Below are 8,409 nucleotides of genomic sequence, written 5' to 3'. Positions count from 1 at the left end.
ATTGAAAATTTAACAGATTGCAGAATGGGTACAATACAGTAGCCTACGGCTCAATACACACAATTGTTAAGGGAATGCAGACCAGAGAAAGACTTTCGTCTTGTTTACATCAGGGTCCCTAATTTTCAATTCATAATGACATTTATGACATACATGACATACAGATATAAAAATCGAATCTAATCATCTAATCTAATCATGACATTTATGACATACAGATATACAGTACTGTTACATTTGTGACATACAAGATATGCAAATATATTGTTTCAGTGTATATCACTGTTTCAGAGTGATTCTTAAATATAACATTGCTACATCCCCTTTCTGAAAAGCCAAGGCCAACCAAATAGAAACAATGTTAGGCCCGCCTAATTACAAATCCGAAAAGCAGGAGGACCGCACAGGGGGATATTCAGGTTAAAGGAGGATAGCAGAAAACAGATCTGGCAACTCAAGCCTGCCATCTTTGATTGTGCGACACACAGGCCGCGGCGCGAGCGGGGCCTCAACGAGAGAAACACGGGGCACGAGATAATAACGGGTGTGGAAAACAAGAGAAACACGGGGCGAACCTTCACCGATATCCCGTTATTGTCCAAATTAAGGACGGACTGACCGCGCGTAGAGGCTACGAGCAACGGGACCCGTGCACGTGAAGAGCCGCTTGTTGGTCGGCAGCGAGCAAATTAGCTCAGCATCGTTAGCCGAACTCGGTTAGCAGCAGCAGGCTAGCTTTTGTAATCCGCCGGCCAGACGCACCACTCGCTCGCCGCGAACCAGGCCGAAAATAAGACTTCTAGTCGGACCACACGAGAGACAATAGGACAACAAGGGACCGGCGGCGGCAGGTGGGTCTGCATGTCAAGGGTGTTGGAGTTGTTTTTTGATCAGGTTTGTGGGGGAATGCTGATGTGCACGACATAGCAGGGCAGCACACAGCTAGCGAGCCTGCTGTAGGTCCACTGATGCAGTGTGATGATGGCGACCACTGGGAACCGAAACCAAGCTAAACGAAGCATGCTGTTCGCCTGGTTGGCCTACGTCTACAACACCACGTCCACTCTGCTGCACATCTGAAACCACTGCAATTCGAATTTATATAGGTGTTGATGCTGAGGTTTTGCTCATTTAAGTTACATTGTTGCAGTCTCAGTTATTTGGGCCGGTGATTTTTCCAACAGAGGCCCCTGCTTCTCCGTGCCTCTGTGAGGCACCCTGCCCACCAATAATCTGGTCCATGAAAGACTAATCAATATTACTGATTTGTGAAAATATGATGATACATTTTTGAACTGGCATTCGAATAGGCTTAAGTAGGCTTTCCTCTTATCTGAATATTTGGATTGAAGCTGAATTATATTATTTGCTCATCCAGCATGTTGTCATATTTAGGTAAATTGATCACCGGTATGCACTTGTTGGTCAGTGAAGTTAGTAGTTACTATATGTGGATCACTGTATATATAAAGTAATAATTGCTTAGTGTAAACGTGTAGGCTCTTGAGGGAAGTGAAGGACTCCAAATGATTCATCAGCTCCATCTGCAGACGTGGGAACCAATCGAGAGGCAGAACTGGCAACTGCATCATATTATTTCCTGTGGGGTGGGGGGATACTTACTGGGATACTTCTAAAAAGGCCTTTTCATATAAGATAATTGATTGGATGTGGTCTTATTGATTTTAACCAGTCAATGAATGAGATCAGATGAGACATCTACTTATAGCAATAATGATCTCATATAGAAACATCGGCTCTAAAAGCTCAACTGTGAAATGCTGAGTTGTGATCCAAATAGGCCCAAACATAGACTACATTAACAAAGAAGCTTTAGTACATTTTATAAATATATAAAAAATACATCCGTCATAAAATATTTCCTTGTGTTTATTATACTTCATCCTGGCATCTGGCCGCTTCAATGCCACATGAACTGGAAAGATAAACACCATCTAATGTCTTCTGCATCTATCTGGAAAGCGGGATAACGATATTACCCTCTCCTCCCAAGGGAATCCAGCTCAGTGGTATTGACGGGTAGGGAGGGAGGGGGGCACAATGGTCTGAAGTGGCCGCCAGTCCTCCTTTTCCTAATATGTTACATCTGCATTGGACTAAAGAACAAGAAAAGGGGGTGGCCATCATCATGGATGAAGAAGTGCGTTGACCTGCATATTTTTACCCCAAAAATGGTCTCGAATAGCCTAGAGTCTAGGCTATTCGAGATAATTTTTGGGGTAAAAATATGCCCTAGACTCCAATCGCATATCAGTTCAAGTAGTGGTCATTATATCACATTCTCCTTTGTGTCCAGGCCATCAGTGCAGTCTGTGAGAAGGAGTGATGGGGCTGGTGACTCAGCTGATATCCACCTCCTCGGCTGGCACACACAGGAGATCTGAGGCTCCTGGTCTGGCCTCGCTCACTCTCCCCGTCTCTCCTTTGTTTGTGTTGCTTTAAAAGATTAGAGACTGTGGAAATGCATTTCCCGGCTGGTTGTTGCATTTGCCGTCATAATATATATTTTTTGTAAAGTCCCCACGTCAGAAAGTGGATGAGTGGAGGAAGCATCTGCAGGCTATTGAGATGCCTTTCGGGGGCAGTCGTCTGTCTATTAGTCAGTTAGCAGTTTATCATCCAAGGATTGAACCAGTATACTTGATTTAGATGCATACTTCCTGTTGAGGGGTGACACCCCCACACGGATAGGAAACTAGGGTGTTCATTAGGAAACTAGGGTGTTACTGTTCATTCACTGGCCACAGTAGCTCTTGGATTTCTCTTTTGGAGTACAGATTTGTAGAATGGAGATGTTTTTAAAGGAACATTCCAACAAAAGAAAATAAAGCAGATTTTCTTTTTACAGCCATATTCTAACTCGTATCTAAAAACTATAAATGGTCTTGTACACATGTAATTGGTTTGAGATTCATTGTGTTAGAGTTGTGTCATTATAATTTCACACATTCCAGGAACTATTATAGCACACATTACAACTATTTGACCCTGTAACTCTCAAACCAAATAAATGTGTACAAAACAGTTGGACGTTTTAGGTTATGTGTTAGCCCCTTTCGCGACTGATGCACAGAGTGAATACACAGTCCCTTGTCCAACCATGTAAAAATCCTACAATTAATTCTGTCTCGCTTTTCTCTATCAACACGCTTCTCGTACAAGTATCGCAGATACATTTCAAAGATACTCGGTTGCACGAGGGTTTCGGACAGACAAACGCTAGGGTTTGAAAGCTCGTGAGTTGATAAACATTTAAAATAATTTGTATAAACTAGTCAACACAGCTTTATTTCCGGCATTAGGTGCCTGATGTGCATGCGCTGTGATCACAGCGCAGGCGCATCAGCCAGCTAAAGACGGTTTGAGCAGTGTTGACCAGTTTATAAAAACTATTAAAAATGTGTACTTGTACGAGAAGCGTTTTGATAGAGAAAAGCGAGACAGACTTAATTGTAGGATTTTTACATGGTTGGACAAGGGACTGTGTATTCACTCTGTGCATCACAGTATGTAAGGGCTTACCTTTTGAAAGAAGCACAACACCACAGAACAACATGCAGTTCATTTAGCATAACAGGGCTGTACACTGCGACGAGATGATCGCAAATTGCCCCTTAATTTGGCCGGTGCAAGTGGAAAATTATATTTGGGAGCAACCTTGCGAGTAGCATTTCACTCCTAAATTAATCCATTAATTCCATTGTCCCGACAGAGCGGTGTGACGGGGAGCTCGGACGGGATGTGTTTTGCTTGCTGGTGTTATTATAGCATTAGCTGAAAAGCTAGCTAGTTGGAACAACATCCGCTTTAACGTTACATCAAATCAGATGATCGCCTGTCCTTTCTCCAGGACCTGACACTGTCCATCTATCAACAATAATGCACCCATGGTGAATCGTATTTAAGTCAAGTAGCTACTGACTAGCGTTAGCTGACTAACGTTATCGAATGGCAATGCGGGGAAGACGAGCTAGGTCAGCTAGCTTAGCTTGATAAAGTTACCGTGGCTAAAGTTGGTGCTACTTCATAATCCAGCAATAATGGCTGCAGACCTGCAAGCAAAGTACAGCAAGTGCCAAAGGATAAGAGTCTGAGGCGGAGTCTCAAAAGAGAAAGTTGAATATTTATTTTGCGTCGAAAATCACAACATAAACGGTAATACTAGCTACTAGCTAACAGGGCTCTACGCTAACCTTTTTCCCAAGGAGCACATGTGCTCCTAAATGAAAATAGGAGCACACAAAGAAATTTAGGAGCACCCAAAAATATTTAGGAGCACAAATATTTCAAGTAACAGAGTTTATTATTTTTTTAAATAAATGTATATTTGTACTGTGCATGCATGTGTGTAAATTAGCTCTTGCTACAACCCTGCATGTTTACATTTTGTATTTTGTACTTGATGTTCATTAACATGTGCTGTCCCTATCAAATAAACTATCAAATCAAACTACTGCTACAAAAGTAACAGTCACTTAACTTTAGCTTTTGCCCCTTTTATGCATACCTATGCCTATGTTTTGGCTAGTGTTGCTCTTCTAGAAAAATTAAATAATCCTTTCAGGGTTGCCTATTGAAATACTGTGTACACCTCCAGTACAGAAACATTGTTTATGAGTTAGGTAGACCATTGATTGACAGTCGAGTCTGCCAATTACGTCACATCGCTTGCACTCCGGCCGTCCGAAGCTGCAGCTGGACCCTATTGCCCATCTCTGCTGTTGATAACGCTAGCCAAGTTATTATATACACAGTGGGCCAGTGACTTTGGTGTAGGGGTGTAACAATGCATCGATCCTAAGGGGAAAATTCAACTGCATTGATTTGAAAATGTTAGAATCGATTATCGCAATTTTAATGTGTACACGTTGTGTTATTGTCATGTCCGTTACAGCCAACACAACGACATAATACGCTACTGCATCAACGTTATGATTAACACTTTGACTGCCATGAGACGTCTTCTCACGTCTTTGCTGGCCATGCTAAAGTTGCCGGGGGACGCTGTACAGCGTCCTTATATCAATATTTCAAAAATCTGCGATCGGATTCATAATCCCCCTCCGCTGGCCTGAGATCCTCCAGCAGGACCCACTGAGCTCTCTGGCGGTTCAGGAGCGCCATCTGGTGGCCGATCGGCGCAACTGCTTAACAGGAAGCGCTGTAGAGGTTTTGCTGGTCGGCCCTATTACTTCCAGGCACTCGGTATAGCTTCCGGCACTCTAGCTCGTCACACTACATAGCGATCGATTGCCAATAACTCGATAAACAACATGATTTGGACGTATATACCATTATACAAGCTGGAGATGGACCGGGTAATAATATATCCCATAATGATAAAATTTCTACTCGACGATGATCGCCCAACGGCGCGCGGAGACTGGGGTGAGTTTCAGCGTGTAACGTTACCGTCTTCGATAATAACTGATATTATCAACATTTGACCCACATTAGATGATTGGTATAACGCTGCCCACGGAATTATAAACGCCCCCTCGCCCATCCGGTCAACATCAGATGACGTGTAGTAACTTCTAGAAGTACGTCTAGTTGGAATTTTTTATATCGCGCTGATTGCCATCAAACTGTATTTCATCATCAATATAATGCATTTGGGGCTATATATCACGTTCTGGAGAAAGCTGCAGAAAGAGATGAAAACATACTTATACATTAGACCATACTTTACTATGAATATGTGAATGAAAAAGTTTAACGTTGCTACACAATGAACAATACATATAGGACTTTGAATGGGCCCTAATAATGGCAATGTAGCAATAGAATTTAAAAAGTTATAGCCCTGCAAAGAAGGGGACTTTCTCCATAGACAAATAGCGCTGGCAATCTATGGTATATCATTAATTTAACCTTAGGCAACCAAAGTGTTAACAAAGCAAGGCATTCGTTTTGTTGCATTACTGTTATATTACTATTGCTATCGATAAATCTAGGTGTTCTAAAATCTATTGCGGAAAACGCAGAGCCCTGATCGCAATGGCGGAGTTTCAGGACGTAAACAAGCCAAATGAGAGCTTCCGATTGGTCATTTGCTTTATTTCCCATGAAACCAGTAACGATTCTCAGCGGAGAAAAAAAAAAGGACGACTGAGGCTGTAATCTGCACTCGCACACCATGCGCGTAATTGATTTTTCAGGTTCGCACACACATATTTTTAGGGGCATATGCGAGCAATATGGTCGCACTGTAGAGCCCTGGCTAACAGACTGGGTAGCGAGTGCAACACCGTCTAACGTCCGTGCGGATCATTGGAGTAGGGTATATCTGCAGTGCCGCAGCCCCATACTCATTGATTAATGATACTAATACTTAATCAATCACCTGTTGTTGAATAAATACCATTACTTTCTAGTTATTACTAAAAAACAGTATATATAAAACAGTATCTTTAAAAAAAAGTATAATTTATATAATTTTTTTATGTATGCACTGTTATCGGAACATCTCTAAAAATGTGTCCCTAAAAAATATTCTTTGCCCCTAAATTTCTCATTTAGGGGCAAGTGTGCCCCTAGTGAAAAAGCTTAGCGTACAGCCCTGCATAACCTTAGGCAACCATATAGGTGTCGAACACTACAGATTGTTTGTAATGCTGTGTGGATATTTCCGTCTGATTCATGGCGTTAAAATTACATCATCAATCCTAGGGTGATTTTGGGGAGAAGGCTGGGAGCAGGCAGTAATCCTCCCAACTGATTAATATATGTTTTTTATTGCCCTAGTCATTTTGACGTCTTGAATCCTGAAATCCAGACTTGAGAAACTGAAAATATCTGCAGTGTTGCCATTTCCAATCCATAGCGCGCTGACACGCATATGCCACACACGCACATATATATATGTATATAGCAAAGGCTCTGTAGAATTAAATCTATGTTCTGCAGTGTTGCTGACTACAAGGAGAAGGAGAGCAGGGTCCTGCTGGAGGAGGATGAGCTGATCCAATTGAGGTCAGAGGGCAGGGAAGCAATATATTGGGCTTGGTGACTAATCTCAAGATTCACCTATTCCTTATGATCTTCCTCCTTACATTCCTCTGAAAACACATGGCAGCTAGGTAGGGCTGAACTAGGGCTGGGCGATATGACCAAAAAACGTTATCGCGATAAAATTATAAAATTATTTTCATATAATTCGGTATCGATAATTATCGTCGATATAATGTCTGTCAAGTTTAATTAACTTCTAATATGCTGCTGCGAATGTCTCAAGTCGAGTTGATGTCGTCATCAGTCCTCGCACGTTAGCAGTTAGCCGACAAGCGGAGTATCTCATGACAATAAATATGACACTAAAATACTCTCTTCCGCCACAATATATTGAAACGACGTCCACTCCCACACTACTATAAACGTGGCCTCAGAATTCAAAACACACACATACTCGGCACGTAAATATATAAAACAGTGCCGTGCAAGCTAGTTAACCTAGCCAGCCTGTTGCTTCTACGCGGTGTATTTAGGGCTGGGCGATATGGCCTAAATATGATATCACGATATTTTCTGACCTTTCGGCGATACACGATACACATCACAATGTTTTTCTTTTTTACCCCAAACAATTCATTATGAGGCTTACCAAGACAGTATTTGAGTTTGCAAGCTAACATTAAAGACAAAATAAAATACCCATGCATTTAGCATTTTTATATTAGATTTAGATTATTAGATTATATATTGCATATGAGATATTATATGATTTAGATATGAAATATGATGAATTGAAAATGGGGGACCCTGATGTAAACAAGACTAAAGTCTTTCTCTGGTCTGCATCCCCTTAACAATTGTATGTATTGAGCTGTACTGTACCCATTCTGCAATATGTTAAAGTTTTAAATCAATAAATAAATAGCATTTTAGCATTGTTATGAAACTACTGTATATATGTATGTCTCTAAATGTTTTGATGAATTGAAAATGGAGGACCCTTATGTAAAAAAGCCGAAAGTCTTTTTCTGGTCTTCATCCTCCTGTACTGTATTGTACCCATTCTGCAACCTTTTAATACAGTTTTCATTCATTCTGACGGAAACATAATCATTTTGATTGACAGTCGAGTCTGCCAATGACGTCACACCGCTTGCACCCGCCCTGCTGTTCTTAGCACCAATCGGCAAGCGTTATTAGTTTTTGACTTCCTGAATGTCCCGTGTGCTGAACATCAACAAAGCTACTAACGTTAGCTCCCCACGGCCGTCGAGTAGGAGACCAGTGCTTCACAGGATGACTAAATGAGGCATAATGATTTTACTACAACGAATGTTATAATAAAAGCCTTTCCATACATCTGTCTGATTGAAAACTTTATTAACAGACCGCGGAATGGGCATATCTCAGCACAGGCTGAGATATGAACGAGTA

At 41.5% G+C, this 8,409-nt stretch overlaps 1 protein-coding gene across 4 annotated transcripts in view; it reads left to right on the top strand.

The window, feature by feature from the left end:
* Positions 1–488: 488 nt before the first annotated feature.
* The window catches only part of prrc2c (proline-rich coiled-coil 2C), an 85,725-nt gene continuing 77,804 nt past the window's right edge, over positions 489–8,409 (top strand). For all 4 annotated transcript variants that reach the window (XM_084309276.1, XM_084309274.1, XM_084309275.1 and 1 more), the window contains exon 1: positions 489–851. The gene's annotated coding sequence lies outside the window, so the exon portion shown is untranslated. The remainder of the gene's footprint in view (positions 852–8,409) is intronic.

This window comes from Notolepis coatsorum, assembly GCF_963971535.1.
Source record: "Notolepis coatsorum genome assembly, chromosome: 2".
Taxonomy (NCBI): domain Eukaryota; kingdom Metazoa; phylum Chordata; class Actinopteri; order Aulopiformes; family Paralepididae; genus Notolepis; species Notolepis coatsorum.
Note: the sequence above shows the minus strand (reverse complement) of the source record. Positions and strands in the feature narration are given on the sequence as shown.